At 39.2% G+C, this 24,603-nt stretch overlaps 1 protein-coding gene across 14 annotated transcripts in view; it reads left to right on the top strand.

Moving 5' to 3' along the window:
* SLC8A1 (solute carrier family 8 member A1) overlaps positions 1-24,603 on the top strand; it is a 463,546-nt gene that overhangs the window by 162,002 nt on the left and 276,941 nt on the right. The window lies entirely within an intron of this gene.

Here is a 24,603-nt window from a genome sequence, read left to right as displayed (position 1 = left end):
CCTGCTTCCTTTTCTTCTGCAGGCCATTACTCAAAAGTCAATTTCCCCAAGAGGTCTTCTTGACTTTATAGAAAATTCCAGCTCCTTTGTCTTTCTCTGTGCTTATCAACATCAAATAATACTATATTATATATTTGATAATTTTATTTTCTATTGTCATTTCACTAGAATTTAAGCCTGGGAAGACAAGGACATGTTCTGTTCACTCCTTTATCACCAGCTCCTGGAACAATGCCTGGCACAGAGGAAGTGCTTAATAAATGTTTGATGAATGAATAGCTGATGCCAAGGTATGCAGGATAATTTTCTACAGAGCCTGTGAATTGAAAGCGAGCTTAGGGTGGGAATTATAAGGCAATGAGCAGGGTTACAACTGGGTGGGGGTAAAAAAGGTTGCACTTGGCTGTGAAACTTTCATGTCTTGAAGCTTCAGACTTGGTCTTCAAGCAACTGGCCTTGAGAAAGTGGCTGCAGACTTCTAGAACTCATTGTTTTCTGTAATAGGGAGAGAACAGTAGAAATAGAGCTGGTTAGAGAGGCAGAGAGAGAACGCGACATGTCTGGAGGTGCCTCCAAGTCTTACTCTGCAATGCCTTACCTGTAGCCCAAAGACCTAATATATGGAACTGAGTATTTTATTGTCTGTGTGGAAATTTATTCAGATACACCTGAGGATAAACAACGTGGTGCTTGTGTGCATTGATTCATTTTGAGCTGTGCTGCAGGGCTGTTAGTTCACCTCCGAAGCATCTATTCCTGAAGTGGTGCTTAAAGCGCTTCAAACATAGTTACCATGATCCATATGTATTTGTTTTCTATTACGGCATAGCAAACTACCAGAAATAGAGTGGCTTAAGACAATATGCATTTAATACCTTACAGTTGCCACAGGTTAGAAGCCCATGCAGAGTTTAACTGGGCCCCCTGCTCTGGGTCTCACAAGCATGCAGTCAAGATGTTGGTCAAGGCTGGGGTCTTATCTGATGTGTGGGTTCCTTGTCGAAGATCATGTGGTTGTTGGCAGAATTCATTTCCTTCTGTCCATAGGCTTCTTGGTGGCTTGCTTATTGAAACTCAACAGGGGAATCTCTTTGAGTGACTTATTTCTGTGAAGACTGGGACCCTCTTCTAAAAGGCTGACTAATGAGATGAAGCCCACCCAGGAAAAATGCTCTTTTGATGAACTCAATGTCAGATGATTAGGGACTTTAAATACATTTGCATATACCTTGCACTTTTGCTATATAATACCATCTAAAACTTGGGAGGGAGAGATATCCCATCATTTTGGCCATATTCTATTGTTTAGAAGTAAATTATATTTATTTCTTATGCTCATAAGAAGGGGATTACGCATGGTCATGTGTTGTTGGGGGTCATTTTAGAACTCTGCCAGTCATATCATAATAGAGAGTTTGGTAATTATGAGATATGTTTCCATTTTGGAAATGAGAAGTGTTTAAACTTTTTGGTTGCCTAGAGAGATTCTGTGGGTCCCACTGCACCTGTAATAAGGATGTATAGAAACTGTTAGCTGAGATGTCCAACCTTTGAAGAAGTAGTACTCATGGTCAGAGCATCATTGGTCTGATAACAACCTTTCATGGGGGCTCTCCTGCTAGCTTGACTCAGTAATTGCCCAGACTGCTGCTGGATGGTTTCATCTGCCTCAGCATAAAGACTTCTTATAAGGCACATGTGAGAGTGTCAACAGAGTGGGACTTCCCTGGGTTTATGCTGTCTGTTTTTGTGCTTGTTTGTAAATGTGTAAGTTTTAGCAGAGTTTAGCCTAGATTTGCTTTCATGGAAAAGACCAGTTAGTAGTAAAATTGTAGAAAAGACCATAGCTACCATCTACCTCTCATCCTCTGGCTAGATCTGAGAGTACATGGAAAATGTTTGATCTCTCACCTCACCCCAAACCCACTCAAGTCAGGCGATGAAACTAACATTTGGAGGCAGCATGAGAGCTGACCAAACATTTTTTTACTTGAATTTGTTCTCACCCTTTTGCTCAGAACTTTAGGGACCATAAGCAAGATAATTACCTACTTCTCAGTATGCATCAAGCATTGTAGTATATGTATATAGGGGCTTCCCGGGCGGCACTAATGGTAAAGAATCTGCCTGCCAGTGAAGGAGGTTTCAATCTCTGGGTCAGGAAGATCTCCTGGAGGAGGAAATGGCAACCCACTCCAGTATTCCTGGCTGGATCATTCCATGTACAGAGGAACCTGGCAGGCTGCAGTCCTTGGGACTGCAGAGTCAAACACAACTGAAGCGACTGAGCACACCTCTGATCCTAGTGATCATGAATGTTTACTGATGTACTGAGAAATAGACTGGCTCAGTTAGGGTGCCTACGATGTACATTGTCACACGTGTGAGCTTGCCAGGAAATGCCCAAAGCCTAGGTTAGCAGTTAAATCACAAATTTGTGTAGTAATTAGTGAAACTTAAAAATAGCATGATAAAGATGTTGGAAAAAATGTACCCTGGGGACACTTTTAAGTTGGAAAGTCTACCTCTTTATTCACAGTTCTAAATATCTTGCTGAAGGAGTCAGCCTACAAACCTTAGCACCTGGCTCCATAGACTTGCTGAATCTTTCAGTTGCTTCAGTTCCTAAACCTCCAATACCTTTTAAGAGAGTATTTGACTAGAGATCTCTTAGCCAATTTTCTATAATTATATCTATGGTAATAATCCTGGAGTCATATGTTATACATGGAAGTTTAAGGGAGATGCTATAGAATTTGATACTGTGTTGAAAATAGAACATACACAAATTCTTCTCAAGCTATCCAATTAAGAGATCTTTTTTAAAAAATAAGCTGCACTCTGAAAAATGGATACATTGAAAAATCTGTTAGAAAAATCCCTCCCCCTTCCCCCCTGCCCCACCCTAGACTGCATTGTCTTAAAATTCCCTTCTTGAGTTGAGAAAGAAATCAAGCACACCAGCAGGAAGAGAAATACTACCAATATTTTGAGTCAGTTCCATCTTAAACTCTGCAAAACCAAAAGGACTGATATCTGAGTAGTATTTGCTGTTTTGTAACTTCCTTAGCCTTTATTTTCTGTTTGTTTGTTTGCCGTGTTTTGTGGTTGCTAATTAACTGTTTGAGCATTCCTTCAATCTCTAAATTTCTTTAAAATATCAAGTGTGTCTTGTGACCACCATCAGCTGCAAACATAGCATCAATTAACTTACCAAAACAGAGTGTTTGGTGATTAATCCGTAATGACAGGGGCTGTTCTCCAGAATGATTAAATTCATTATCAAACAGCCAGAGGTAAAGTGCTTTCCATGGAAGATTTATTGCTCTGGAATTACCTTTCCCCCTTTTACTGATGAGACTTGATCTATATAAGAGAGATGAGAATGCTAAGGGGCTCCATTTTAAAAGATAATGGCTAGTCTATATTTTCAGTGTCTCAGCTCCAAAAAACGAAGTACTTCTTTAAGCATATGTCATCATTGGTCATTCACTTGGTATTGCTCTGTTATCACAATGTGGAATAGTGGGTGTCTTCAAGGCCTCCTGTGTATGAGTTAGGCTGGGAAAATAATTGTCTTTATTCTACCTCGTTGGTGTACCTTATCACTATCAAGGCTGAATTGGGATAACTGTCTAAATAGTTTCTTTGTCCAGTTCTCCCCTCTCTATAGGCTTCCCTGGTGGCTCAGATGGTAAAGAAGCTGCCTGCAATGTAGAAGAACAGGGCTTGATCCCTGGATTAAGAAGATACCCTGGATAAGGAAATGGCAACCCATTCTGGAATTCTTGCCTAGAGAATCCCATGGACAGAGGAGCCTGGTGGGCTGCAGTCCATGGGGTCATAGAGAGTCGGATATTACTGAGTGACGAACACTAACTTTCCCTCTCTGTGCCTTCTGCAAGCCTACTTATGGCCAGGATAATTTCCATGACTGTGATCTAGGACTCCCTTATTCAAAATTTACAATTATAATTCTAAATTATTCACACACTCGCAAACACACACATACACAGCACAGAATAGTCTTAAGACTTTTCTATATCTAAATCCTCTTCATTCATTCATTCTGTTCTCTAGAATTTTCTTTTCTACTTTTTCCAAAATTACTTTGGAAATTCAAAGTAACTTCCCTTTCCTTATTGTCTATAGTGTCAGGGCATTTAATAGAGCTCTTTCTGTAATGTAATGTTATTTCTGGATGTTTCTTTGGAATCCTTTATGTAGTTGTGGGTGCCCCGAGGTTAGAGAAGTCATTTTGACTTCATTACACCTTGTGTTTCACACTGGATCAGGCAAGGAACATATCTGTAAACAGACAAATAACCTCTCTCTGATATTTCTTGGGAAGATGACATGAATTTAGTGACTCTGTCCAGCTGCCTTCCTGTTCAGCTGATCCATAGTCATTTGAAGGTGTTGAAGAATACCTGAACCTACTGCTTTAGGGGTGCTGTTAAAAGAGGTAGAACACAGATACCAAAGAGTGGGGGAGTAAAGAGTGGGGCTACATGCAATGAAATCCAGCACCCCATGCCACTTTCCACTCATCCTTACACTGTTTTGTTTATCTACTGGTTTGTTTGTTGGTAGGCCTGAGAAATGAGAATTCTGGACTCCAGATCTTACTGTGTAATTTTGGTTGTGACTCAGTTTCTCTGAACACTCATTTTCTTACCTGTAAATTAGATATATTAATGCCTATTCCAGTGAGTTGTTGGGCAAGCAAAATAGTGTAGCATGTATAAAACAACTTGCAAAATGACCAACTTAAAATAGATGCTTAAGAGATCTTAATCTTTTCCTTAAACTGTAAATCAGTCTTAGGGGTCTTTCAGTATGAGGAAAAGAGGTTGACTATAACTTTTTTATTGTTTATTTAGGATATTTGCAAATTGACGTGTACATTTTGAGCATGGAAGATTTAATCACAATTGTGATGATCTATTTTTGGAGAGGCATGCTTTTGTTGAGGTTGACCCCAAAAGAGGACCTATGGGCTTAGTATATTAGTAAAGGTACATATTGGAGAAGACAGTGGCACCCCACTCCAGTACTTTTGCCTGGAAAATCCCATGGACAGAGGACCCTGGTGGGCTGCAGTCCATGGGGTCGCGAAGAGTCGGACACGACTGAGCGACTTCCCTTTCACTTTTCACTTTCATGCATTGGAGAAGGACATGGCAACCCACTCCAGTGTTCTTGCCTGGAGAATCCCAGGGACGGGGAAACCTAGTGGGCTGCCATCTCTGGGGTCTCACAGAGTCGGACACGACTGAAGCGACTTAGCAGCAGCAGCAGCAAAGGTACATATGCACTTTAATTTCACAATTCACCCCTTTTTAAAGCCATTCTTAAAGTTGTAACAACAGAACATCTAGTAGTGACAGCTTTTAAAAGAGATATCCTTCAAAGCAAAATAAATAAATAACAATGATGTTGATAATGATAAACATTTTGACATTGCCAGGGTCTCTTCTTCAGTTTAAAGTTGAGGACACAGTTTGATTTTTTTTCTGAGTTGATTAGACAAGTTTCAGTGGAAACCGTAAGGCTGATATTGGTATTTTGTAAGAATTCCTTTTTTTCCCTTTAGCATACTTTCTCCTTTGTATTCCCTTGGACACCTGTCCCCTTAAACCACCTGGGATTTCCCTTCCATTCACTAGTAGGTGAGGCAATTTGCTATCCCTTCCTATGTTAAGATCAAAGGCAGAGATAATGAGTTTCCATTGTTACACTGGGGAAATGAATGAAGCAACAAAATATCCTATACACAATGGCTTATTAACTGCCAGGGAGGAAGTGTCTTCAGCAAGAGTCTCTAGAACCCAAACTCTTTGTGGAAGTGTCTTCAACCCAGAAAGAATGTGGGAAAATTTGCCATTTCTTAAGAATATTTAATGCCTTTTTAACCTAAAGGCAAAATGAGGTAAAGAGAAAGGGGAAAAAATTAAGTTGGCTCCAAGAAAAATTTATATGTCTTGCCCTCTCTGGGGCGGTCAACCATAGAGAACAGAACCCAGCTGTCTTTGATGTTTGTCCTAGCAGTTTTATCTGTGAAGAAAATACAGCATGGTAAACAGTGAGATTTCCCAAAGGGAGGGGAGTTTGTGGCTTCTTAAAATGGAAAGTGTTACATGTACTTGAGTAAAGCTGATTAATGAATCTTACTTGTAAATTTTGCCAAGGTTAACAGATCCCAGTGCTAGAACTTATACACAAATTATAAATGACATGGTATCTGCAGTTTTTTTCCTCTTTTCCCTTTTCTTCCCGTAGGAGTTATGTGACCATATATAGCCATGGCATCAGCTTACACTCTGTAGGATTAAAGTTTTCTGTTTAGATTCATAGATGAACTCTGGAGTGAATGTGATTATTGTAAATATTTCTTGATTGCTGGTAGCAAGCTCTCTAATCCTTTCTGCATTAGGAGGGGCTTATCACAGTTTTCTTTTTAAAAAATTACTTGGCATCCTGTCTTGGAAAAGCATTGAATTTGTTCTAAAGAGAATAAACAATGCTTATAAATTAAGAAATGTATAAGACATTGCATCCCAATTTCATGTATGGATATAGCCCTGCTTTTAGTTCTCAGTGATTGCCCGGGAGACTGACTTTGGACCTCGTTCTGTTGTAAAACTGTTGTCTGGCTGCAGGGCTGCTGCCATGGCAACATGGAACCAACGATGTCACATGCTCAGAAACTGCCTGCAAGAGACAGCGTTTCCACAGAACAGGGTCAACTCTGCATGGAGACAATTTTATACCCCCATCCCAAAGAAATGCAGTTTAACCTTTAATTCTTTTATGTTCCCTCTTGAAATGTATTTGTCTCCATCTGTTCTATCTCCAGAAACAGATAATAATAATAAAAAGAGCTAGGATTTATTGAGCATTTACTATGTGCAAGTTCCACACATTATGTTTTACCTTCATGGAGTGGAGTGAAGTTGCTCAGTTGTATCCGACTCTGCAGCCCCAGGGACTGTAGCCTGCCAGGCACCTCTGTCCATAGGATTTCCAGACAAGGATACTGGAGTGGGTTGTCATGTCCTTCTCATGTTACTTTCATGATAGCCCTCCAATTCTCACAAAAATCCTAAGAGGTAAAATATATTATTTTCATGTTTTTCTGTAAAAATTGGGAAACTGAGGCTTGATAAAATTGAAGTCAGTGTTTGCCAGAACATCAAGCCCATGTTCAGAAGCCTCAAAAACTATCCAATGTTTTCCCAGTCAGGTCCATGATAGTTGACAGGAGTGCCTTGGGCCTTTGCCCCTTTTTTCTCTTATTTTTCCTCTCCATGTTCCTCCCTATTTCTGGAGTAGTGATGGGAATGAGAAAGACAAAAATGTAGAAATTTATTTTGAAAAATTTTCATGCACTTTATAAAAAGCTGATCCCTAGGTTGAAAGAAAAACTCAAGTCTGAGCTTGAAATCCAAGTTTTTGAGTTAAGAACCTGAAGTGGTATAAACTGGAACTTTTCCAGAAGTGGGGCTGGAGGCCACTAGTATCATACATAGAAATCCTTAAACCTCAGGCACAATTTTGCAAAATATAGATTCTTTTTAGTTTTTGTTCTTCAGTTGCTAAATCATGTCCGACTCTTTGCGACTCCATGGAATGCAGCATGACAGGCTTCCCTGTCCTTCATTATCTCCTGGAGTTTGCTCAAATTATTCATGTCCATTGAGTCGGTGATGCCTTCCAACATCTCATTCTCTGCTGTCCCCTTCTCCTTTTGCCTTCAGCCTTCCCCAGTCTTTTTCAATGAGTTGGCTCTTTGCATCAGGTGGCCAACATATTGGAGCTTCAGCATCAGTCCTTCCAGTGAATACTCAGGGTTGATTTCCTTTAGGATAGACTGGTTTGATCTCCTTGCAGTCCAAGGGACTCTCAAGAGTCTTCTCCAATACCACAGTTCAAAAGCATCAATTCTTTGGCGCTCAGCTTTCTTTATAGTCCAACTCTCACATCCATACGTGACTACTGGAAAAACCACAGCTTTGATTATATGAACCTTTGTTGGGAAAGTGATGTCTCTGCCTTTTAATATGCTGTCTAAGTTTGTCATAAATTTTCATTCAAGGAGCAAGAGTCTTTTAATTTATGGCTGCTGTCTGTCACTCTCTGCAGTGATTTTGGAGCCCAAGAAAGTAAAGTCTGTCACTGTTTTCATTTTTTCCCCATCTATTTGCCATGAAGTGTTAAGAATGTTGAGGTTCAAACCAGCTCTTTCACTCTCCTCTTTCACCTCATCAAGAGGTACTTCAGTTCCTTTTTGCTTTCTGCCATTAGGGTGGTTTCATCTGCATATCTGAGGTTATTGATACTTCTCCTGGCAATCTCGATTCCAGCTTGTGATTCATCTAGCCTGGTATTTTACATGATGTCCTCTGCATAGAAGTTAAATAGGCAGGGTGACAATATACAACCTTGACCTACTCCTTTCCCAGTTTTGAACCACTCAGTTGTTCCATGTCTGGTTCTCTAGTTATTACCTCCTTAAAACAAACTTTTGTCAAACTTCAGGAGCAGAGGAAGGACAGAGAGTCTTAGCTCTCCTTAGTCAGAAAATATTTAGGTGACCCTTATTACTGTGAAGGTCTGAAGGGTGACTAAGTAAAGCAAAAAGCTAAATGCACTGAATTTAGAATCATGAACATTGGGGTTACATTCCTCAATCTCCCAAGTCTCTTAACTTCTCAGACCTTTAGTTTCTTTTTCTGCAAAGTGAAGATACTAACACAGCCTTAATAATACTATTAATAATGATGTTGTCATAATAAAAAGACAGGTGTGAAAGTGCTTTGTAAGTTGTAAAACACTAAAGTTGGAATTAATTTCTTGAGATACTGACCCAAGAATATAGTAGAGACTTTCTTTGTTCCCATTGTAATATATTTATAGGTTTGGTGTACTTTGTAAATTTAATATGTTTTGTAACTTATTATTAGAGTTAAACACACTTTTAGAAAGTCAGTCTGATAAGAATACAATCTCTCAGAAGTAAAATTTCTCCAGGAGATTGTGCTCGACTCAAGGATAGGTTAGGCTGTTAATTACAGAGGCAAAAGCAAAATCACTTTAAAAAGCCACAGGGGGCCAGTGAAGCCTACACACAAGTTTGAGGTGAAATGAAGGGGAAAAGAGACATTTGAGAAGCTTTTTGATAGAAGAAGCTAGGGGAGAGGGTTGCTGAAAGGAAGGTTGCAAATACAAATTGATTTCGTAGATATCTGGTGTCCTTTCTTCTGTTAACTCCTGGGAAAATGTCTGAGCCCTAAGAACTCACCAACTTCTTCTGTGGTTCTAGAAAAAAACTCTGAAAGATTTTTTACTCATGCTCATTTGGTGACTGAGGAACAAACACAGAAGGGAGAAATCTTTTTACCTAATTTTAATACATATTATATTTCTGTTGAATCTGTTGCCCAGGCTTCCCTCATAACTTAGTTGGTTAAGAATCTGCCTGCAATGCGGGAGATCTGGGTTCGATCCCTGGATTGGGAAGATACCCTGGAGAAGGGAAAGGCTATCCACTCCAGTATTCTGTCCTGGAGAATTCCATGGACTCTATAGTCCATGGGGTTGCAAACAAAGGTCCATCTAGTCAAAGCTATGGTTTTTCCAGTAGTCACGTATGGATGTGAGAGTTGGACCATAAAGAAAGCCGAGTACCCAAGAATTGATGCTTTTGAACTGTGGTGTTGGAGAAGACTCTTGAGAGTCTCTTGGACTTCAAGGAGATAAAACCAGTCCATCCTAAAGAAAATCAGTCCTGAATGTTCATTGGAAGGACTGGTGCTGAAGCTGAAACTCCAATACTTTGGCCACCTGATGCGAAGAATGAGATGACTCATTTGAAAAGAACTTGATGCTGGCAGAGATTGAAGGCAGGAGGAGAAGGGGATGACAGAGGATGAGATAGTTGTATGGCATCACTGATTCAATGGACATGAGTTTGAGTAAGCTCCAGGAGTTGATGATGGACAGGGAAGCCTGGCGTGCTGCAGTCCATGGGGTTGCAAACAGTCAGACACAACTGAGTGACTGAATTGAACTGAATTGAATCTGTTGCCCAGAATTTACATCCAGAATTTATAAATGTGTAGCTATTAGAATGCCATATCTCTTCATGACATGCTTTCTGAGACCACAAAACATCCCAGGAAGTTTAACAGTTATCTCAACTTTTTTACCTCTCTTGGTCTTTATGTCATAGATCTTTATCCTGAAAGATGTATCACAAAGATTCAAAGGGAAAATTTTGAATTATTTCTTTGATGTTTCTAATCAGTGTTTTGCCTCATTTCTTTTCCACCCCTGTAGCGGTAAAGTAAAATTCCTTCTCTTGACATTCAGCTGCCAGGCTTAGCCCACCACTGATTCCTCAAATTGGCTCCAGCCAATGGCTGAACAGTTTAACTGGAAAGACTGCCAAAGACCAACCAGATGGACTTGCCGGAATTTTGTTTCCAGAGTATTCTGTGATATTGGTGTTGACACATATTGAAATGACAGACAAGCCATAGATGGAAGGACAAGTGTCATGGGGCTGGCTAATCCATGACCCAATAAGAATTGTTTTAACAACTGAGTTTAAACTGGAATAGAATGAAACGTCCTAAAGCTCTAAAATGAGCATTGTTAAAACTATGCAGCTTTTTCTTAAAGCGACACTGTTGAAGCTCATGCACATTAATAATTAAGAGATTATATACAGATGCTTCTGTTCACCACTTAATGCTTTATGTCCTCAGCTAATGGTTGTCATATAGATGCTTTTCCCTGAGCATCATGGAGGTTGCAGACACAACTGTAAGAGCTCATCTTAGATGCTGATAGCATGAGGGTGGTGAGGACAGCAATAAGAGAAATGGCTTTCAATTTTAACAAAAAAGGAAGATTATCCTGGAACTAGCAAATCCCACTTTCCCCCAATAAACTTCAATATCAGAATATCAATATTAATTAGCTTATATTCATATAATAGATATTAATAATTATGTAATTAATATTACATTATAGATGGAAATTGGAATGAATATAATGAGCTGAGTTTTGGTTTTGAAAAAGCACCAAGTGCATAAGGAAGTGGGAGACCTAGCCTGGCATCAGTTCCCTTGAACGGGATATGGAGGCTTTTGTTGCCTCCAAGCTTCATGTGAGTCAGTGGTGTAATGTGTCTGTGGACAAAGCTGGGGTAACCCTAGACTGCATCTTAGCAGAAGCAGTGCATCCAGATCTCTAAATGTCTTCCTACCCTTAGTACTGGGTAGATCGAGTATTGGGTAGAGCTCAAGTATTCAATTCCACTTTGGGCCTGCGTGTTCAGATGTTATGTACAGGCTAGAGGCATCTAGATGAGATGGTGAACAATTATGGCAGAGTGACACAGACTGATAACACGTGTCAATGTGCCCTACTTAAGACTGGGTGGGCAGTTTTCAACAGGATAAGGAAACATTACACAATTTAGTAAACTGTTTCCATAGGAAGAAGCAATTACCAACGTTTATCAGAAATCAGCAGAGCAGGGGCATAAATGGGGCTGGACTACTATGGCAAGAAGCCATCATTTGGAGATAAGACAGTAAGGGAAAGGGGGACACGTGGGTGTCATGAATACAGAGGGCAAAGCAAAGATCAGAGTTGGATGTTAGAGTAGCCATAGTGTAGTGTCAGAGAAGGTAAGCAAAGGTCAGTGTCAGGATACTCCAGGTTGTCTAGGAGACACAGATAGAAGGAGATTCTGAACTATAGACTCAACATTTGACATCCAGAAAATAAATGGAGGCAGAGACTAGGACGAGGAACAAGGAGGCCAGAAGTTGCCCCTCAGAGGTCAGCACAGGTAAAGAGAACTGGGCCTACTCATTCTGTGTGATCTCACCTGCTGGATTAAGCGAGGGTTGGTATGAGCTTTTACTATGTGAATTCTTCTCTTTGGGGACCAGCTCACTGGCCAGGGATGGGCTCTCCAGAGGGGCCTTACACAATTCTACCAGTTTGGTTTTGTGAAAAATCCTTATAAAATCATCTGCTGCTAAGTCACTTCAGTCGTGTCCGACTCTGTGCAACCCCATAGACAGCAGCCCACCAGGCTCCCCCATCCCTGGGATTCTCCAGGCAAGAATACTGGAGTGGGTTGCCATTTCCTTCTCCAATGCATGAAAGTGGAAAGTGAAAGTGAAGTCGCTCAGTCGTGTCTGACTCTTAGTGACCTCATGGACTGCAGCCTTCCAGGGTCCTCCGTCCATGGGATTTTCCAGGCAAGAGTACTGGAGTGGGGTGCCATACATCTAGAACCACAGTAACTGATCTCTGTTTTTTTTTGATTACCTTAAAACCCTTGAAAATCAGATGGCAAATCTCCAGTGGAATTTTAAGTTTAATCTCAATGTATGTAACCTAAAACTGACAGATGAAGCTCCTTTAAGAGGACTTTAGATTGATTAAACTTGTTAATTACTGCCATTGGATTGCTGCCACACACTTTAAAAAAAAAATTCCTTGGCAATGATGAAATCTCCCTAAAATGTAAACTACAGTTTCATCCACATTGTCAAATGCCATTTATTTTTTAAAAAAAGCAAACAAACAAGCATAGAAATACACAGAAATAATGTTCTGGAGAAATTGTAGTTCTATATGGATCATTTATGAATATTCAAAAAGATACTGTAATTGGAGGGATGAAAAAAGACATAATTTTTTGGTCTGATTGTTCCTACATGCTATCTAAATGACCTTGAGTGAGTTACATAATCCTTTTTAAGCCTGTTGCCTCATCTATAAAATGAAGATAATCACAGCTGCAGAACATCATCTTGTGAGGATGAAATTAGAGAATAAACACAACAATGAACATGTATTCCACACTTTATAGTTTATAAAGCCTTTCTGATATGTATTATTCCATTTGATCTTCATAACAGCCTTGTGTGGCCGCATTTTTATTGCGGGTTTTATATTCTTATTTTTCTGATGAAATCACTCCCCCTGCTCCCAGGTCCCATATTGGCAAAACTGGGACTCATTTTACATGCACCATGGAAACATTAATTTTGTGACTACTATGTGCCAGAACTATTTTAAAAAGCCCTGACAACTGTAATAATAATGCTGACATTTATTGAGCACTTCCTATAAGTCACTCTAAGTATGTATGTGTATTTAGTTTGCTTAACAGTCCCCTTGTGGGGCAAGTACTCTTCCTACCTACCCTCTTTTGACAAATTGAAAACATAGAGATAAAGAGGCATAACCATTACCAATTTTTTCAGGAACTTGTTAATATACTGGGGAAGAATGAGGCCCTGGTTCTCTGGCTCTAAAATCTATAATTAAAAAATATCATAAAGGGATTTTTAGACTCTCAAATGCAAGGCAAGTGAGTGACATGTTTATATATGTAAATGTAGGTATGGACCGGCCTACATTAGATAAACATGAAACCCGACTTGTGCTCTCTGCATGAGAAGGAATATTTCTGAAGAGATCTTGCAAAGGGCACTCCGAGTCTCCCCAGTGTTGGGGTTCTTGAATGGTGTGATTAAATGCAAGAATAGAAAAATATTTGGCCATCTATATCTAGGTGAGAAGTGAAATGGGTGGTTAATCTGTTTTCTGTGGATGCCAAATATTTAGATCACTGCAAACACGTTACCAATTTTGTCTTCTGCAGGTTATTTAGATGTTTGAATTTCTAACAACATAACCCTGAAGCAAATCATCACTAAGCTATGTATAAAAATATGATATATGAAAATATAGACTAAACGGACCACCAACTTGAACAGTAGAAAGTCTAAATTTTTATCCCATTTTCATGTTTTTGGTTTAGTCCTATGTCAGTGTGAGTGTAATACCTTCCTTGCCTACCCTATGGATTTCTGAGGTTCAAATAAGGTAAAACAGTTAAATTCACTCAAAAAATGGTAAAATACCATAAATAACTCATTGAGAACATGGCTAGTATGGATCAGTCCCAGAGTGGTTTCAGGGCTAAAAGAATACATGCCGTGCAATACGATAAATAACTCAAGACCCTTATTTGATCTCTTTATTAAAGAAACATGTATTCCAGCAATAAACCTAAAGTCTCCCTTTTCTTCTCCCATCTGTTATCTGTACAGACCCTGAAGCTGCTCTCTTTCTTCTCTCAAAAAAACTGAGGGGGAAAAAAAAAAAACACCCAAACTTTTAAACGATGAAAAGTCCTCCTATTTCCCCTCCTTATCCTTACTTCCTTATTTTTCTGCATTAAAATAAGAGTCAGGCTGGTAAGTAAGTAAGACCTTCCTTGGAGGGCAGTGGTCTCTTTAGTGGCCAGAGACTAGAGATGGATATTTTTAAATTTCTTTTTTCTATTGTATATGTGTTAAGGAGTGAGGGCAGTAGTAAGGGCAGCTAGTGCATCTGTCATCTGGCAAACAAAAGTGATCTAAGTACCTGAGGATGGAAACATAAAAGATATATGGTGAACAAAAAATGTTATTCAATTTTATTGGATTTTGGCTTTTTGATATGGAAACTCTCTAATTTTTTTTTTTAGTTCTGCTCACTATCTACTTACTAAATTTTCCAGTTTATGTTTTTAATGAATCAATAAAGCATATTATCCTGAAAAAAAAAATCCTCTTACTAATTGGACAATTTCAGTGAGTTTAAAAGTTAAGAATGTTTAAGACCTCATGGTTTTATAGCTGTCTTTTCCTAAATTGTTTTGTTTATCCATGTTACCACCATTTAATTCATCTGTTGATTATTGAGGAAAATTGTATCAAGTGATATGTTTTAATTGATTTAGTAATTTTTATAAACATTTGAAAAATATACTAAGAAAAAACTCTTTTATCAGAAAGTTGTATTGTCAGATATTTTTACTGTCTTATGAGAGAGAAAGAAAAGATGCTTTTATAAAAAAACTGTCTTTTAGTACTATGGATACAGAGGTAACAAGGTGAGTAATCCAGGGTAATTTTAGTTATTTTTTAGACCATTTATATTGTCCTCACATTTCTGCTTCCACCCCCAAACTCACACACACACACACACACACACACACACACATACACATTTCTGCTTCCACCCCCAAACACACACACACACACACACATACACACACACACATTTCTGCTTCCACCCCCAAACACACACACACACACACACACACACACACACCCCGCCCCATAAACACTACCAAAGAAAATCTCCCCAGGAAAATTTCTTGTCCTACTGAACAGGCAAATAATGTGACTCAGAATCAATCAACCTTGAGAAATAATGCTACAACTCAGGGCCCAAATGCAGGGCTTCATTTGCTTCACTAGATTGTTCTTCAGTTGTTCAGTGGTGTCTGACTCTTTGCAACCCCATGGACTGCAACACACCAAGCTTCCCTGCCTCGCTAGGCACAATCCTCAAACCAACTGATTGTCGGTAATGGAAGCCAAGCACAGGTTTTATTACATGTCAGAGAGGTGCAGATCTGAAGGAGGTCTCTTGTCCGATGGCCTTGTTTCCATGTGTGTTTAAAAAGTGTATTTTTCATGATATAAATGTGTAACTACTGAACAACTGACATGATGGTAAGATGTGCTTTTTTGAGTAACTGCCTCAGGGTGGTTTGGGATTTAATGACAATAGCCTTTGTTTTGTAATCATTTACCATGTGTAGCATGATTACCATGTGTAGCATGATTGCCATGTTATTTCTCATGGATCTTCACTAATCTTCTCAAGGATCTCAAATATGAGCTCAGAGGGCTGTTATGTAGTTTATGTGCTTTGAAAGCACTTGGTTTAATGGTGGCACAAAATTTTTAAATGTTAGCTATTATCTTCATCATCATCATTATTATTTCAGTGGGTCTAAAAGTTGGGCAGAAAAGGGCAAGGAGACAGCTTTGATTATCAGTTGTTTATTATTCTTTTGGCAATAAGCTTCAACTTGAAATTCAGAAAGGAAAGATTGCTGAATGTATGGTTTAACTCATTGACTGTAAGTTGGGTTTTATGTCTGAGTTTTATTTAAGTGGAGAATGATTGTAACACTCATCTAATACCAACCTTCACCAGGAAAATCTCTCTTATTCCTCTAGGTCGGGTGTACAATTTGATACAGAACATTCCTAAGCCAGTAGTCCTGAATGAAAGCTGAACCTTCTGGGGGTAGAGGTTCTGGGGAAGATTTGGGATAATTGGCAGGGCCTTGTTTCCGCTGTGCTGGTGATTTGGAGGCAGCACAGTGAGAATGTAGTATATAAAGGGAACTAGGGTGCTGGATATACCACATTGCATGGTGTAGTCTCAAATGACAAAAATTTACTTCACTTTGATAGTTGGTCATTTGTTTTGGACCTACTATTCTTACTTGAAGAGTATTTGTATCTTATCCTAATACTGGTTTTTGTTTTCTCTATCACCTAGCTTTAGACTGTATATCGGTTTTTCATTTTCCAGTACACTTTAGACAGAAGTTGCTTCTAATTTTTTCTTTTACATCTAAACTTATTTATTACTGGAAGGTGTAGCCTGGGGTAGGGCTTCCTATACCTAGTGCTGGCTCCGTGATAAAGAATCTGTCTGCAGGGTAGGAGTTGCAAGTTTGACTCCTGGCTTGGGAAGAGGAACTTCTTCCTCTGGAGAAGGAAATGGAAACCCATTCCAGTGTTCTTGCCTGGGAAATCCTATGGACAGAGGAGCCTGGCAGGCTTCATGGGGGTCGCAAAAGAGTTGCGCACACTACTTAGCAACTAAAAAACAACACCAGTAAGGCTAGTGTGATTATTATTGAACATACTTAAATTGATAACATTTTATTATAAATTAATATCTTATATTTTAAATTAATATTCTGATCAGTGCATTATATGTGTATATTGGCCTTTAATTTAGGGATGTAAGTAGGTTTAATTAACTAAGATAATGGATAATGAAGAAAAGTTATAAAATATTGTTATAAAGAGGACTTGGATTGGAAAAGATTGATAGCTACCATTCTAAACAAAACTATGGAACTGCTGCTAATTTAGAACCAATCCTTTGACCAGTCAATCATCATTATTTTTTTTCTCTAGGCAATAATTTTCATGAGGTAGTAATATGTAACTGGTGTTGAATATGATAAAAAGATCATCAAATTGGATTATAGTCATTTGGAGGAGAGAATAACTTCCCTTTGGGATCTCTAAGACCTGGCTACAAGGAATTTGAAAAATGTTGCTATTCCTTCAGATTAGATAGAAATAGAACCATTGAAATAGGCTTGATTCCTGCTGGCGTAGACCTCTCTTTGCTTACAAACTGATGTGGTCTGGAGAGACACCTGTTCAAGGTAAATTGCAAAGTAGACAGGAGATGTTCCTGGAAAGGTGGGTTGGGCCAGACTAGGGAGAACTTGGGACAGTGCTGTTTTATGCACTTGTGACTGACTTCAGCAATGGAGAGCCACACAGATTTTTAAGCAGGAAAATGACATGATCAGGCATTTTATTTTACAGGCATTTATTTATGATATAATGTGGGGGCTTTTTGGAGATTGGGGCCAGCTGGGAGGAAAAAAAAGCAGTCTAGAAAATTATGTTAATTATACAGAGAGTAATAATGGAAATGGAAGGATAGACATAGATTTAAAGGGCATTTGGAAGAGAAAATTGATAAAACCTGGTGTCTGACAAGATATGGGCAGATGAAAGAAGGAAGTGGGAAAAAGACCTTTAAGCCAACATGATTCCAAAGTGTTCACCTTAAGTCAATATCCGTTCATCCAGATTGAGAATACAGGGCAGTGAGGAGGTCTCTGGGGACCTCTTAGGTCAGCTTGGTGTTTAGTTTTAGATACCTGTGGGACATTCAGATAGAGGGGTTAACTCCTCCTCTGTTAGATGAAAAGTGAATATAACTTATAGTAGTGCGAGGTACATTCCCTGCATTATGAAGTTAATCCAAGTTTCCAAATAACTTGCTCTTCTATGAGAATAGACCTGAAGAAACACGAACTACTGGAAGAATTTTTATTTTAAAAAGTAATGTAGTTTTCCTCTTTGCTTTCTGTAAAAAAAACCCAAACCAAATGAAATAGTGTATCACTTCCTAATCTTTTCTCTCCAAAAGAAATATGTCTGACCACATATTGTTAAATGCCTTTTAATTTATTACATTCTCAAATACCGTTATCTCCCCCATCTCCTTTTTTTTTTTTCCACCAACTCCTCCATCTTTTACCTCAATATTTATTACCAGCCTTCATTTTTGTGTTTGAAGAATTTTTGTCTGAATGTTAGGACACTTAGAAATGTCACCGGAGAACCTGTAAACAATATTCTTCTAGAATACTATTTTCATAATGTCTTCTAACTGTAATTTACCAACATTTAATGTGACATATAAAAGTCACATTATTCTTCCATTCACTATACATTGAGTGCCTACAGTGTCCCAGGCAGTGTACCAGATGCTAGGGATGCAGTAATAAAGAATGCAAATGAAATAAATTTAACACCAAAGGAGGGTATGATTTGCCTTCCTGGAGTTAGAGGTCTACCAGAGGATTAGACAAGCAATTATAATCGAGTATAAGTTTTCTGACAGAGCAAGTGCTGGGAATCTTGGCAGGGTTATTTCTCCGGTTGCCAGGTGGGCAGGGGCAGTCCTCCCTACATATTACATATGGCCACTTAGAACGCAGGGCATTGGGCTGACTGTCCTGATTCCCAGTGACTGCACACAATACCATAAAGTAGAGAAGCATCATGCTGCTCCCAGTTTGCAGGCACGGAAGCACCTTATAGCTTAAATTACCATATAATGAGGTCTTGTTTGTACTTCTGGCCATCTTGACGGATATCAGATGGGATGCCTTTATATCAAACTGCCAGGTAATGAATATTGTTCTAAAATTTTTTACTGTATTAATAATACTATTTCTTTTTTAAAAAAATGAGATTCCTTTAGGGATTCTGCTAATGTTTGTGACCATTTTAAAGTCTTGAAAGAAGTAAAATGTTCACATAAGGTCCGTATTTGCCCAATAGATTTTCCAAATCAGAGCACTAAGCCCTCTTAGACATCACAGAGTCAGTCTGTCATTTGACACTTGAAGTAAACAGCACACATGAAATGCCTGGATGGCTGGTCAAAACTACCCAGTTCATTATCTGAGCTGCTAGCAAGCCCTTCATGCCCAGTGTTCTTAGAGAGCATCTTAACTCTTAAGCTCCATTAGTGAACAAGAGTCTCTTGAGTTCACTGTTCACGCTGAACGGAGATGTCTCTACTGTTGGGAAATCTGCAATGTACTCAGCCCCTTGTTTCACCTTTTCTCTCTGCTCTATCCAGTGTCAGAGACAGATGATGGCTTCCTGCCAGTGGACATTTCTGGACCCAGGATAAATGTGCTTTTTGCACATTTTGCACATTTTGCACCTGTGGAACTAAATGAGTTCCACAGGCTCTTTGGTATTCATGTTGCTATGATTCTCCAGTTGTCTGAACACCATAATTTCCTAGATTTACAAGGGGGTGCCCTGATGAACCATCACACTGTGTGGCCCGGAGAGAGCATGCTGGACCAATGGCACCCTAATCTTGCTGCTGCTGCTAAGTCACTTCAGTCATGTCCGACTCTGTGTGACCCCATAGACAGCAGCCCACCAGGCTCCCCCGTCCCTGGGATTCTCCAGGCAAGAACACTGGAGTGGGTTGCCATTTCCTTCTCCAATGCATGAAAGTGAAAAGTGAAAGTGAAGTCGCTCAGTCGTGTCCGACTCTTAGTGACCCCATGGACTGCAGCCCACCAGGCTCCTCCATCCATGGGATTTTCCAGGCAAGAGTACTGGAGTGGGGTGCCATTGCCTTCTCCGTCCTAATCTTAGGGGTACCCTAATCTTAGGGGGCTGTTTGTAAGAACCAGGGTCCCATGGAGTAGTGGGTTCAGACTCCAGACTGGTTCAAAGTGAGTTATGGACTCTTGAGTTAGGTTCCTTGGGGTTAATGCCTTTACAACTGTATGACTCGGGGCAAGTGACTGGACCCCACTGTTCCTCAGTTTCCCAGTCTATACAATGAGAAAAATAATTGTTCCTACCCCACAGGTATTTATGCTAAGAATAAGACTTAAGTAAGATAAATACAAGTAAAATGTTTAGGATAGTATCTGACACACAGTGTTTCCAGGAATAGTTAATTGTTCTTATTCAGTGAAGTGTGGGATGACCGTCTATCATAGATAAAGAACTCTTACATAAATACCTATTAACCACATATGAATATACAAGCTATATCTAATTTTATTCTTTTTAAAAATCCCCAACTTTGATACCATGTGCTGGAGTCAAGATACAACAGGGTTGAAATTTAATTCTACTCCTTATGAACTGTATAACCTTTATCCTTTCATTCTACCAGGTTTATTGAGCATTTTAATGTATGCTAGGCAGAAGGTTAGGCTGTAGGGATATTGTGTGGAAAAAATAAAAATGGCCCCAGTCTTTCTGAAATTTCAATTAAAATTTTAAGCTCTTTTTACCTCATTTTACTTATCTCTAAATTAGGAAAATAATATAACCTCATAAGATTCTCAAGCTGATTGAATGAGTTACACATATAAAGCTCTGGGCACGTGGTATTGAGGACTAAATAAATATTAGTTCTCTTTCCTTTTCTCCTCAAGAGACAGTCTTTTACAGTCTCTTGCACATGATCAATACTTGTTATGTATCTGTTGATTTAAATTCAGCTCTGGGTAAAAGATATTTAATGCTTTAACCAGAATGAAATTTCTTGGTGTGGTACTGGAACCTGATTTTTTAATGAAACCTGTTGTAAAATGAAAGCAACATCAGCGTTATATGCTACATCAAGCATGTCTTGTTTTTCACTTTGTGCTCCGACAACACTGAATTCATACCTCTAGGATAGGACTTAGGATGGTATACATGTATTTCTTGCATTCCCAGCTGGGATTCTGCCCTGTGGAGGCTCTCAATACCACATACAGTTCACTGCTGGGGCCTGTTGATGTTTTCCTCCTAAATATCCCTTCATCCTCTCCCCTCTCATCTCTGTACTTCTTGACCCTAAACCAAACTGTTATGAAGCATCTTGTCTGATCTGTTGCGGTCCATAGCTGATTTTCCACATCCCCTCTAGCTGCCTTTTGATCTGTTCTCCACCCAGAAACTGGAATGATCCTCTCATTCCTCTGCTTAAAGCCTTCCAAGACTTCCTATTGCTCAGGATAAAAACCCTTGTCTGGAATTAAAAGACTCTGCATGTACAACCAGCAGCTTCTAATAACCATATAAATGAGCTATATATGTAACTTTGACTTTTCTAGTAATCATCTTAAAAAATTTAGGGAAAAAAACATAAAAACAGATGAAATTAATAATATGTTTTTTCAAATCTAGTATATCCAAATATTATCACTTCAATATGCAACCAATATACATAATTATTGAGATATTTTGCTTTTTTTCATGCTGAGTCTTCAAAATTCAGTGTGAACTTTACCTTTACAGCCTGCTTCATTTTAAACGCACTCTGTGTTTGCTGGACACCCCTTCCCCATCTCGAGCTGCAACTCTTAGTTTTTTCCTGCCCATTCCCAGCTTACAGTCACATTGATCTTTCTGGGGTTCCTTTCCACCACTGTGCTCTTTGCTGTTGAGGCTTTTACACATGCTGTTCCATCTCATCCATCTCCACCCCATCACCCAGTACTCGCTCATTTATCTCTTAATTTCCAAAGATCTCCCTCAATGCATTTTACCCCAGAGTCTTCAGTGATGGTTTCTTTCTCTACTTGTCCCACTTTAATTTGTCATTACAAGGTCATTAGTCTGTTTATTTTATCAGTCTCTGGCTGCTAGATACACGAAGAACCCTGTGAGAGTAGGTGCCTTGTCTGTCTGTCTTACCCTTGTACTCCTGCTGCACACAGGACAGTATTTGGATCAGTGTGGGGAGTGTTGAATGAATGAATGAATATATGAATAAATGTGAGAACATCACAGTGAGTACATAAGTCGGTTTATCTGCTCCTCAGTTCAGCCCCATAAAGTGAAGAGAATAGGTAGGATGAGACAGGGCTAGTGCTCAAAGTCAGAATTTTTTTACTCCAAATGCCTTGTTCTTACCTTAATGCTGCAAAGAAGAAAAAAACAGATTTTGGGGAATTTCTGATATAAGCATTGTCTTTGATGTTCCCAAGTACCTGAAACCGTACTTCTGTTCTTTAGCTATTGGTATGTCTATAGAAATACGCTTTATGAGAACTACAGGTATTTCTGCAACATTTTTAAGAGCATATTTAAGTATAGGCACTATGTGGTAGGCTTTTTTTCCTATGCTCTGCTTAGATTTTAATTTTTAGAAGTATATGCACTTGAAGAATGATGTCAAAACCTTATCTAGTTACTGAATTTTGCCTGAATGAATAATGAATGAATGGGGGCATGAGTGGATGGATGGCTGCTTTCCTCATTCATAACAGGGATGAAGGCTAGATCATTACCAGAACCGCCCTCCTCAAACTTTTTTGTTTCAGTTGCATCTATTTTTTGGCGTGCGCTGAGCAGAAATAATTTTCTGATGAATTACTTGTTATTCTAATTTACATAAACACATCAGGATAAAATATCTGGCAGCACAGAGAAACCATGTGACTCAAAAACAAAGATTTGTCTTCCTAGCAGCTTGAGTCCCCTTAAAGTCAGAGGACAGAGGGGAGAGAGAGAGGGAGAACAAGAAGGCAGCTGCTGGACCTCTTTGAGAAGAATGATATGTGTCAAAGGACTGCCACTTAAGCCAGTGGGTTTGAATCTGTTCAGTGATGTAGGCATTTTATAGACTGCTTATCAATGCTAGGATGTTGCCTCTACACTGAGCACAGAAATATTGCTGTTTACATCCTTTCTTTAAATATCTTTTAGACTGTCATTTCAATGGTAGGTAATTGTCATAAAAATACACTCGCTGGGTTATTTGCTGGGATAAATCAGGAACTCTTTCTCATATGAGCTGCCTACCCCAGCATACCTGCATCTGTTAAGTTTTTATTACATTGTTCTGCAGATGTAACTGGCGGACTGATTGGTGTATTGTAATTAAACTCTTGACTACTTATGGAGTGTCCTTGTTTTCAGTAGGACGTGATGGTTGATGACAAGAAGCAGAGAAGACATGGCATATGCCTTTTGTCATTTTTTAAAAAATAATTGAGGCTTAAGGAGACAGAAGGTTTGTGTTTCTGGAATTATGCTAGAAATATGACTGTTGTTGTCTTACACTGTGATTTGTCCTCGCATTAACAAAGTATGCATAAGGCAAAGAACAGGGAGAGGTGACAGCCTGAAAAAGCAGGCAGATTTGAACAGACCAAAGTGTGATGTGTCTATTTCAATTGTGGTTTAGTCTGACTTCACCCTTCTGGATACAGGACCATGACTGAGCTTGAGACCAATATCAAATTATTCTAATACTCTCCAGATTATTGTTGAAAGGTACACTGGATAACATTTCATAATTCATAAATATTTATATAGTTAAGAGTTATTCATACTATTTTTTGTTGTTGTTCAGTCATTGTGTCTGACTCTTTGTGACCCCATGCTCTGCAGCATGCCAGGCCTCCCTGTCCTTCACTATCTCCTGGCGTTTGCCCAAATCATGTCCATTGAATTTGTGATGCCATCCAACCATCTCATCCTCTGCTGCCCTCTTCTCCTTCTGCCTCCATTCTTCCTGGGTATCAGGGTCTTTTCCAAATATTGTTAGTATTTAAGACATCGTAAATATGTTACTGGGTTTTACCAATAACTTAGGAAAGCTCAACTAGCTTTATGTGATTTTTGAGAACAAGTATTTCTTCATCCCTTGATTCAAGCAATCAATTAGTAATAAATCTGAGTACTTAGTGTGTGGCAATCATAGGTGCTGAGAGGACAGAGATCAAGGATGGAGGCAGGCATACAGTAGTCTAGATGTAATGTTGTGTATAACAGTAGAAAAAGTTGTTTGGGAACTGGGGGTTGAGGTGGGGGCGACATACGTAATCCAGACTGGGGTAAAGCTCATTAGGGCTTCCTGGAGGAGGAGGCACCTGAGCTGCTTCTGTGGGGAATGTGACCATTCAGAAAAAAACAGCATGTTGACGTTGACCTCCAGCCCTCACCAGAACTCACCTGCCATATTGCAGACTCAGGACATGTTTGTGACTGAAGAAGTGAATGGGGCCAAGCAGAGCATCAAGCTTTCCCAACACATACCCCCTCAGGAGTGTATGGGACCCATTGAAATTTTATTAATTTAGTGACACTGACAGATCAGAATCTCTGTTGTGATAAAATGGCAAAAAATACCAGGAAAAGCAGATGTCAAAGAAACAGGATGATTGGAACCAATAGCCACTTTATACCGACATTTAAACACTGAGCTGGATCAGGTGTTGTGTGTATGTGTGTGTGTGTGTGTACCACAGTTAAAGTGAAGTTCAATTCTGATGGACTTGGTGACCCCAGGGTAAACTGTCATCTAGACACATAAGTCCATGGCACACAATAAGTCCTTGGCAGTTCTGCATCT

This window comes from Bubalus kerabau, chromosome 11 (genome assembly GCF_029407905.1).
Source record: "Bubalus kerabau isolate K-KA32 ecotype Philippines breed swamp buffalo chromosome 11, PCC_UOA_SB_1v2, whole genome shotgun sequence".
In the NCBI taxonomy this organism is placed as follows: domain Eukaryota; kingdom Metazoa; phylum Chordata; class Mammalia; order Artiodactyla; family Bovidae; genus Bubalus; species Bubalus kerabau.
This window is presented reverse-complemented; position numbering and strand designations above follow the sequence as displayed.